At 42.6% G+C, this 11,343-nt stretch overlaps 1 long non-coding RNA gene across 1 annotated transcript; it reads right to left on the bottom strand.

Annotated features, from left to right (window-relative positions):
* Window positions 1-1,283: 1,283 nt before the first annotated feature.
* LOC132482633 (uncharacterized) lies at window positions 1,284-4,227 on the bottom strand. The gene is made up of 3 exons (XR_009530931.1): window positions 4,150-4,227; window positions 3,741-3,845; window positions 1,284-1,677 (listed from the first exon to the last, which is right to left on the bottom strand). It is a non-coding gene; the product is annotated as an uncharacterized LOC132482633 (long non-coding RNA).
* Between the last annotated feature and the right edge of the window lie 7,116 nt (window positions 4,228-11,343).

Raw genomic sequence — 11,343 nt, 5'->3', positions numbered from 1 at the left:
GGAAATGCTGACTCTTCTAGGGCATCCACGACAAAAATTCCTATCCTGCTTATGTTCTAATTTTACCTGTGTCTACCTTTTCATTTGTGGTGTATTCATGGGATAGAGACAAACCATGACATAATTCTGTTTTTCAATAGCTCATGACAGATCAAACAAGGTCCAAAGGACTGTACAATAATTAGGGCATAACAACAACTTTAACTACTTCCTAAATTCTGAACACGTAGATTATTTCGTCAAACAACAGCCCTGAATCTCAAATAGAAGAACATTGGGGTGCCAGTGTTACTGAACCATACTTGGGTCCACTCGGGTCCAGAGGTGCAGTAAAGCCAATCTACTGACCCCAGGTGAAAACAAAGAAAGTACAGCGTTTACTGCAGGTGCCAAGCAAGGAGAACGGGCAGCTCATGCTCAAAGGACCTGAGCTCCCCGATGGCTTTCAGGGAAGGGTTTTTAAAGACAGTGTTGGGGAGAGGGTCCTAGGATGCCTGATCAGCTCCTGGACCTTCTGATTGGTTGGTGCTGAGGTACAGGGTGATGTTTTGGGGAATCTCAATCATCAGCCTTCTGGTTCCAACCAGCCTGGGGTCTAGTGCTTGTGGTCAGCATGTGGTCACCATCCTCCACCCGGGTGGGGGTCTTGGTTTCTGCAGAACAACTGAAGAGATATGGGTCAGATTGTTATCTCTGTCCTTTGAGGAGGAACTAGGAGAGGTGTGACTCTATAACTCTAAGCCTTAACTGCTCGAGTCTGCTCTTTGGAATGTGGGGAAAGCCTAGGACATGAAAGCCTTTTTCTACAAAGAAGAAACTGGGGACATAGAGGAGATACTGTACCCGGGAGATTCCCCAAAGAGTCCTGCTCATTTTCAGTCCCCTCTTTTCTTTGATATTCCTCACACCTTAGGGGAAACGGACGGGACAAGAAAGGCAATAACGTTTTGGATGAAGAGGTTAATCTTAAACTCAGCAGGGGAACTCAGTACTGGGAGACTTGCTTTCACCAGGAGTCATAACCTCATTGTTCCTGGTTGACATTAGCAAGGGAAAATGGAAAGATTAAGAATGGGAATTTTAGGACAGGAATGGAAGAAACGTGAGCAGAAAGAGCTTACGTAAAAGCAGTAATGATGCCAAAAACTGAGCGTCTGTGCACCAGTGCTGAATCAAATCTCGGAGACGGTTGTGGGTGAAGTAGAAAAGAATAGCTTTATTGCTTTGCCAGGCAAAGGGGGAACATAGTGGATTTGTGCCCTCAAAACTGTGTGTCCCAACCTGGAGGGGGGCGGGTAGTGAGGAGTCTTGTAGCAATGGTTCAAGGGTGGGGTTGCTGATAAGGATCAGGGTGTATGCAGGGCCTGCACTCCTTTAATCTGGTCTCAGGTAATCTCTCTCTCTCTTACTTTTTAAAAACATTTATTTATTTGGCTGCCCCAGCACTTAGTTTCGGGCACGGGATCTTTGTTGCAGCACAGCACGGAGGATCTTCAGTTGTGGCCTGCGGAAGTTTTAGTAACAGCATGTGAGATCTAGTTCCCTGAGCAGGGGTTGACCCTGGGCCCCCTGCATTGGAAGCATGGAGTCTTAGCCACTGGACCACCAGGAAAGACGCTCAGGTAATCTCTTGATGAACTTCTCTAGTCCCTTTAATCTGGCCTCAGGGGGTCTTCTCTGGAATAAAAAATGACAGCTTCCATCGGTTGGGGGGTTTCAGTGCTGTAAAGAGCTCAAACATATTGTCATGTGTATCTCTTGAGGGGGAACGAGGACCCTGCCCCAGGGCTGCACTGTTGTGTCTTGACTCCTCCTCCCTGGTCTCTGCATCCCCTCCTCCCCTGATTGGCAACTGTTTGCATCTGCCCTTTGGGAGTCAAGGAAGGTCCAGGAGGCTGGAGTCTGTTCCCTACAAACAAGAAATGGGGGACAGAAAGGCTTCCATGCCCAGGAACCCCACAGGGTCCTGCTCAGTTTCAGTAACCCAGAGCAGTGGTGACCAGAGATAACAGCCATTCTGTTATTGAGTCTGTTGCCCTGAGATCAGGAAGCCGTCACTCTGAATCAGTGGAATCTCTCTAAGGTAAACTTGCAGGAAGCATACACGTTTAATGCTCACTTTCTATAAACTGAGCACCTACCTCATGGAGTCCTCATCTTTATTTCTCTTACCCTTCACTTGTGATCTACCAGCAAACCCCGTTGGCTCTGTGGTTATCCCATCTCTCAAGTCTGATTCTCACTGTCTCCATTTCAACCATGCTCTCTCAGTGATGCCCCTAGATGGGTCTCCCTGTTTCCACTTGTGTGTTACAGACTCCACTGTGCCCACCTCAAGTGCATACGTTGAAGCCCTAACCCCCAAATAGACTGTGTTTGGAGATGGGGCTTTTAGGGAAGTAATGATGGTGAAATGAGGTCATGAGGGCAGAGCCTTGACCCTATAGAACTCCTGGCCTTATAAGAGGAGGGGGACACACCAGAGTGCTCCCTCTCTGTATTTATCTCTCTCTCTCTTTCCCTCTCCGTCTTTCTCTCTCTATCCCCCTCTCCATCTCTTTCTGTCTTTATTTCCCTCTCTCGGTCTTTATCTCTGTCTTTCTCCCCCCCCCTCTTTCTCTCCCTTTCCCTCTCTGTCTTTCTCTCCGTCTTTCTCTCTCTCTCCTTCTCCATCTCTCTCCTCCCTGTCTTTCTATCCCTCTCTCTCTGTCTTTCTCTCTCCCTCCCTCCCTCTCTGTCCCTCTCCCTTGCTCTCTGTCTCCTGCTCTCCCTCTCTGGGTCCTTCTCCCGCTCCCCCTCTCCATCTCTCTCTGGCTGTCACCCCCCCCCTCTCTCCTTCTCTCAATCCCTCTCTCTCTCCATCTCTCTCCCACTCTTTGGGTCCCTCTGTCTTTCTCTCCCTCTCTCTCTCCGTCTCTGTCTCCCTCTCTCAATCCCTCACTCTCTCCATCTCTGTCTCTCCCCATCTCTGTCTCTCCCCGTCTTTATCTCCCTCTCTCCCCCCATCTCTGTGTGTCTCTCTCCCACTCTTTGGGTCCCTCTCCCTCTGTCTTTCTCCCCCCCCATCTCCCTCTCTTTCTCTCCATCTCCCGCTCTCTGCGTCCCTCTCTCTCCGTTTTTCTGTCCGTCTCTCTCCTGCTCTTTGGGTCCCTCCCTCTCACCCTCTATCTCCCTCTCTCCTTCTCCCTCCCTCTCCTTGTCTGTCGTTCTCTCCCTCTGGTCTCTCTCCTGCTCTCTGCGTCCCTCTCTCTCAATCCCTCTCTGACTCCCTCTCTCTCTCCTTGTCTGTCGTTCTCTCCCGTCTTTCTCTCCTGCTTTCTGCGTCCCTCTCTCTCTGCCTCCCTCTCTCTGTCTGTCTCTCTCCCACTCTCTGCGCCCCTCTCTCTCTGGCTCCCTCTCTCCATCTCTCTGTGTCTTTGTCTCCCTCTAAGTCTCTCTTTCTCTCTGACTCCCTCTCTATCTCCCTCTCTCTCTGCCTCCATCTCTGTCTCTCTCCTGCTCTCTTTCTCTCCCTCTTCTCTCCCTATCTACCTCTCCATCTCTCTCTGACTCCCTCTCTCCCTGTTTCCATCTCCCTCTCTCTTTCTCTCCCTGTCTGTCTCTCTCCTGCTCTCTGCGTCCCTCTCTCTGTCTTTCTCTCCCTCCGTCTTTCTCTCTCTCTGTCCCCCTCTCTGTGAAAGTAAAGAGGCTAGTGCCTTGTGTAAGGGTGCCCAGAGTGGGGGGTGGAGCCTGGCACTCACCAGCCACGAAGTGGATAGCATCTTTCTCTTGGGCTGGAAAGGCTTGAGGGTGGGTTGCCTCTTCTGCGACCCGAGATCTGAAGGTTGGACGTGGTGATTACATTCCTATTGCAGGAACAGGCGTTATTCATGGAGAACCTGGCTGAGTGGCTGAAGAAGACCCAGAAGCACTGAAAAGAGGCCGTTCAGGAGCCCACACGGAGGATCAAGGAGAGAAAAGGAGCTGCTACTGAGATGAAGTAAAACCACGTTGTCTATGTAGGTACACAAACCATTTCAGCATCTGCTTTGGAGGGAAGGGGTTCAGCTCTGGATCCATCAGACTTAGACGGTAATTGATGAACAAGCTCCTTACCGTGTCCCTACCAAGGACTTGGTAGCTTAAAAGAACAAAAATGTGCTGTCTTACCGTTTTAAAGCCTGAAGCTCTAAAATCAAGGGATCCGCAGGCTGGTTTCTTCTAGAGGCTCCAGGGGGAGCATCTGTTTCCTGCCTTTTCCAGCTTCTGGAGGCGTCTGCCATCCTGAGCTTGTGGCCCCTTCCTTGATCATCAAAACGAGCAGCCCAGCATCTTGTAATCCAATGCTCCTCTAATGTCCTCTTTACAGGGACCCATGTGATGACACTGGACCACCTGTAAAATCCAGGTTACCTGTGCATCTCAAACTCCTCAACGGGACCACATCTGCCAACTCCCTTTTGCTCTGTAAGTTCACATATTCACAATGTTCGTGGATTAGAACATGGACATCTTTGGGGACATTATTCAGCTGACCACAGTGGGCGTCTCAACACTGATGCTACTTAGGCTATTCTGTGCTCTCCCTCAGCTCTGGACTCGCTGGTGGATTCCCCCAATCTTCCTCAGTTCTTATACTGTTTTACTGTATCGTTAAATAACAAGAGGCCAGAAATAAACCTGCACACCTATGGTCAATTAATATTTGACAAAGGACACAAGAATACACAATGGGAAAAAGTCTCTTCAGCAAGTGGTGCTGGGAAAGTTGGAGACATGCATGTAAATCAATGAAGTTAGAACACAGACTCACACCATACACAAAAATAAACTCAAAATGGATTAAAGACTTAAATATAAGACATGACACCATAAAACTCCTAGAAGAGAACATAGGCAAAACATTCTCTGTCACAAATCATACCAATGTTTCCTTAGGTCAGTCTCCCAAGGCAATAGAAATAAAAGCAAAAATAAACAAATGGGACCTAATCAAACTTACAAGCTTTTGCACAGCAAAGGAAACCATGAACAATCTACAAAATGGGAGAAAATATTTGCAAGCAATGCAACTGACGAAGGCTTAATTTCCAAAATCTACAAACAGCTCATACAACTCAACAAAAAACCCAATCAAAAATGGGCAGAAGACCTAAATAGACATTTCTTCAAAGAAGACATACAGATGGCAAACAGGCACATGAAAAGATGCTCAGCATCTCTAATTATTAGAGAAATGCACATCAAAAGTACAGTGAGGTATCACCTCACACAGGTCAGAATGGCCATCATCAAAAAGTCTACAAATAATACATGCTGAGGGGGAGGCTGTGAAGGAAAGGGAAACCCTCCTGCACTGCTGGTGGGAATGTAAGTTGGTGCAGCCACTATGGAGAACAGCCTGGAGATTCCTCAAAAAAACTAAAAATAGAGTTACCATATGATCTAGCAATCCCATTACTGGGCATATACCCTGAGAAAACCATAATTCAAAAAGAGACAGGCACCACAGTGTTTATAGCAGCACTATTTACAGTAGCCAGGTCATGGTAGCAACCTAACAGTCCATCAGCAGATGAATGGATAAAGAAGATGTGGTACATGTATACAATGGGATATTACTCAGCCATAAAAAAGCATGAAATAATGCCATTAGCAGCAGCATGGATGGACCTAGAGATGATCAGACTAAACAAAGTCAAATACCACCTGATCTCACTTACATGTGGAACCTGAAAAATAATACACATGAACTTACTTATGAAGCAGAAACAGACTCACATAGAAAACAAATACATGGTTACCAAAGGGGAAATGTGGGGGAAGGGTAAATTAGGAGTTTGGAATGAACATACACACACTACTATATATAAAATAGAGGAAAACGAGGACCTACTGTGTAGCACAGAGAACTCTACTCAATATTTTGTAAGAACCTAAATGGGAAAACAATATGTACAGGGATAACTGAATCACTATGCTGTATACCTGAAACTAACAACATTGTAAATGAACTATACTCCAATAAAAAATGAAATATGTACCAAAAGTTGAGTGGATTGCAGAGTAACTTACATCAGCAGATTCTCATTTCTCTGATCAGGGAAGCAAAAGATGATCCATTAAATGGGCGAGTACAGGGGGAGAGTATGGTGGGTGTTCTGATCGCCTGTACTCCATCCCTGTCCACCTCTGCTCCTTGCCCCACAGAGCTCACTGTGGGTCCGCCTGTTGGATGTGGGCAGAGGTTCCCAGAAGGAAGGGAGAGAGATGTGAGGGGCACGGAGGTGAGGGCTGTCTGACACCCTTGGCCCCGTCTTGCAGGTCAGCTGAGACCCTCCACCAAAAAACCACTGCTCCCAGGGCACTTCCCTGCTGATCCAGTGGTTAAGACTTCACCTTTCAGTGCAGGGGTGTGTGCGTTCGATACCTGGTCAGGGAGCTGAGATGCCACATGCCTCACAGCCAAAAAACCAAAACATAAATAGTTAATCAAGTCCAGGAAGCACAGAGATTCCCATTAAGGATAAATCCAAGGAGAAATACACCAAGACACATATTAATCAAACTATCAAAAATTAAATAGAAAAAATATTTAAAGCACCAAGGGAAAAACAACAAATAACATACAAGAGAATACCTATAAGCTTAACAGCTGATTTCTCAGCAGAAACTCTACAAACCAGAAGGGAGTGGCATGATATATTTAAAGTGATGAAAACGAAACTACAACCAAGATTACTCTACTCAGCAAAGCTCTCATTCAGATTTGATGGAGAAATTAAAAGCTTTACAGACAAGCAAAAGCTAAGAGAATTCAGCACCACCAAACCAGCTCTTCAATAAATACTAAAGGAACTTCTCTAAGTGGGAAACACAAGAGAAGAAAAGGACCTACAAAAACAAACCCATAACAATTAAGAAAATGGTAATAGGAACATACATATTGATAATTACCTTAAACATCACTGGATTAAATGCTCCAACCAAAAGACATAGGCTCACTGAATGGATACAAAACCAAGACCCATATATATGCTGTCTACAAGAGACCCACTTCAGACCTAGGGACACATACAGACTGAAAGTGAGGGGATGGAAAAAGATATTCCATGTAAATGGAAATCAAAAGAAAGCTGGAGTAGCAATACTCATATCAGATAAAATAGACTTTAAAATAAAGAATGTTATAAGAGACAAGGAAGGACACTACATAATGATCAAGGGATCAATCCAAGAAGAAGATAACAACAATTATAAATATATATGCACCCAACATACGAGCACCTCAATACATAAGGCAATTGCTAACGGCTATAAAAGAGGAAATTGACAATAACACAATAACACTGGGGGATTTTAACACCTCACTTACACCAATGGACAGATCATCCAAACAAAATTAATAAGGAAACACAAGCTTTAAATGACACAATAGATCTAATTGATATGTATAGAACATTCCACCCGAAAGTGGCAGAATATACTTTCCTCTCAAGTGCATATGGAACATTCTCCAGGATAGATCAAACCCTGGGTCACAAATCAAGCCTCAGAAAATTTAAGAAAATTAAAATCATATCAAACATTTTTTCTGACCATAACACTATGAGACTGGAAATCAATTACAGGAAAAAAACTGTAAAAACCACAAATACATGGAGGCTACACAGTGCACTACTAAATAACCAAAAGATCACTGAAGAAATAAAAGAAGAAATTTAAAAATACACAGAAACAAACGACAATGAAAACACGATGATCCAGAACCTATGGGATGCAGAAAAAGCATTTCTAAGAGGGAAGTTTAGTGCAATACAATCCTACCACAAGAAACAAGAAAAATCTCAAACAATCTAAACTTAAACCTAAAGGAACTAGAGAAAGAAGAACAAGCAAAACCCAAAGTTAGTAGAAGGAAAGAAATCATAAAGATCAGAGCAGAAATAAATAGAAACAAAGAAAACAATAGCAAAGATCAATAAAACTAAAAGCTGGTTCTTTGAGAAGATAAACAAAATTAATAAACCATTAGCCAGCCTCATCAAGAAAAAGAGGGAGAGGACTCAAATCAATAAAATTAAAAATCAAATCGGAGAAGTAACAACAGACTCTGCAGAAATACAAAGCATCCTGAGAGTACTACAAGTAACTCTGTGCTAATAAAATGGACAACCTGGAAGAAATGGACAAATTCTTAGAAAGGGATAACCTTCCTAGACTGGACCAGGAAGAAATAGAAAATATGAACAGAACAATCACAAGTAATGAAATTGAAACTGTGATGAAAAATGTTCCAACAAACAAAAGTCTGGGACCAGATGGCTTCACAGGCGAATTCTATCAAACATTTAGAGAAGAGCTAACACCCATCCTTCTCAAGCTCTTCCAAAGAACTGCAGAGAAAGGAACACTCCCAAAATCATTCTACGAGGCCACCATCACCCTGTTACCAAAAGCAGACAAAGATACTACAAATAAAGGAAATTATAGACCAATATAACTGATGGATATAGATGAAAAAATCCTCAACAGAACACTAGCAAGCAGAATCCAACAGAACACTAGCAAGCAGAATCCAACAACACACTAAAAGGATCATGCACCATGAACACAGTGGGATTTATCCCAGGGGTGCAAATATTCTTCAATATACAGAAATCTATCAGTGTGATACACCATATTAACAAACTGAAGAATAAAAACCATATGATCATCTCAATAGATGTAGAAAAAACTTTTGACAAAATTCAACACCCATTTATGATAAAAAGTCTCCAGAAAGTGGGCACAGAGGGAACCTACCTCAACATAATAAAGGCCATATATAACAAACCCACAGCAAACATTATTCTCAATGGAGAAAAACTGAAAGCATTTCCTCTTAGATCAGGAACAAGACAAGGATGTCCATTCTCACCACTATTATTCGACATAGTTTTGGAAGTCCTAGCCCCGGCAATCAGAGAAGAAAAAGAAATAAAAGGAACACAAATTGGAAAAGAAGTAAAGCTGTCACTGTTTGCAGATGACATGATACTATACATAGAGAATCCTAAAGATGCCACCAGAAAACTACTAGAGCTAATCAATGAATTTGGTAAAGTTTCAGGATACAAAATTAATGCACAGAAATCTCTTGCATTCCTATACACTAATGAAGAAAAATCTGAAAGAGAAATTAAGGAAACACTCCCATTTAATACTGCAATGAAAAGAATAAACTACCTAGGAATAAACCTACCTAGGGAGACAAAAGACCTGTATGCAGAAAACTATAAGACACTGATGAAAGAAATTAAAGATGATACAATGATACAAACAGATGGAGATATACACTGTGTTCTTGGATTGGAAGAATCAACACTGTGAAAATGACTATACTACCCAAAGCAATCTACAGATTCAATGCAATCCCTATCAAATTACCAATGGCATTTTTTACAGAACTAGAAAAAAAATCTTAAAATTTGTATGGAGACAGAAAAGACCCCAAATAGCCAAAGCAGCGTTGAGGGAAAAAAACGGAGCTAGAGGAATCAGACTCCCTGACTTCAGACTATACTACAAAGTTACAGTAATAAAAACAACATGATACTGGCAGAAAAACAACTATAGATCAATGGAACAGGATAGAAAGCCCAGAGATAAACCCATGCACCTATGGTCAACTAATCTATGACAAAGGAGGCAAGGATATTCAATGGAGAAAAGACAGCCTTTCCCAGTAAGTGGTGCTGGGCAAACTGGACAGCTACATGTAAAAGAATGAAATTAGAACACTCCCTAACACCATACACAAAAATAAAATCAGAATGGATTAGAGACCTAAATGTAAGACCGGACACTACAAAACGCTTAGAGGAAAACATAGGAAAAACACTCTTTGACATAAATCACAGCAAGATCTTTTCTGACCCACGTCCTAGACTAATGGAAATAAAACCAAAAATAAACAAATGGGACATAATGAAACTTAAAAGCTTTTGCAAAGCAAAGGAAACTACAACCCTCAGAATGGGAGAAAATATTTGCAAATGAATCAACAGACAAAGGATTGATCTCTGAAATGTATAAACAGCTCATGCAGCTCAGTATTTAAAAAACAAAACAAAACAACCCTGATCAAAAAATGGGCAGAAGACCTAAATAGACATTTCTCCAAAGAACACATACAGATGGCCAAGAAGAACATGAAAAGCTGCTCAACATCACTAATTATTAGAGAAATGCAAATCACAACTACAGTGAGGTATCACCTCACACCAGTTAGAATGGGCATGATCAGAAAATCTACAAACAACAAATGCTGGAGAGGGTGTGGAGAAAAGGGAATCCTCTTGCACTGTTGGTGGGAATGAAAATTGATACAGCCACTATGGAGAACAGTATGGAGGCTTATTAAAAAAACTAAAAGTAGAACTACCATAGGATCCAGCAATCCCAGTACTGGGCATATACCCTGAGAAAACCATAATTCAAAAAGAGTCATGCACCAGAGTGTTCACTGCAGCTCTATTTACAATAGCCAGGACATGGAAGCAACCTAAGTATCCATTGACAGAAGAATGGATAAAGAAGATGTGGCAAATATATACAATGGAATATTACTCAGCCATAAAAAGAAACGAAATTGAGTTATTTCTAGTGAGGTGGATGGACCTAGAGTCTGTCACACAGAGTGAAGTCAGTCAGAAAGAGAAAAACAAACACCATATGCTAACACATATATATGGAATCTAAAAAAAAAAAAAAAGGGTCATGAAGAACCTCGGGGCAAGACAGGAATAAAGACACACACCTACTAGAGAATGGACTTGAGGACACGGGGAGGGGGAAGGGTAAGCTGGGACAAAGTGAGAGAGTGGCATGGACATATATACACTACCAAATGTAAAAGCGATAGCTAGTTCACATTCCCACCAGCAGTGCAAGAGTGTTCCCTTTTCTCCACACCCTCTCCAGCATTTATTGTTTCTAGATTTCTTGATGATGGCCATTCTGACTGGTGTGAGATGATATCTCATTGTAGTTTTGATTTGCATTTCTCTAATGATTAATGATGTTGAGCATTCTTTCATGTGTTTGTTGGCAGTCTGTATATCTTCTTTGGAGACTGCTGGTGGGAATGTGAATTGGTACAGCCACTATGGAGAACAGTATGGAGGTTCCTTAAAAAACTAAAAATAGAACTACCATATGATCCAGCAATCCCACTACTAGGCATATACCCTGAGAAAACCATAATTCAAAAAGAGACATGTACCAAAATGTTCATTGCAGCTCTATTCACAATAGCCCGGAGCTGGAAACAACCTAAGTGTCCATCATCGGATGAATGGATAAAGAAGATGTGGCACATAT

The sequence above is a fragment of the Mesoplodon densirostris genome, chromosome X (assembly GCF_025265405.1).
Source record: "Mesoplodon densirostris isolate mMesDen1 chromosome X, mMesDen1 primary haplotype, whole genome shotgun sequence".
Classification (NCBI taxonomy): Eukaryota; Metazoa; Chordata; class Mammalia; order Artiodactyla; family Ziphiidae; genus Mesoplodon; species Mesoplodon densirostris.
This window is presented reverse-complemented; position numbering and strand designations above follow the sequence as displayed.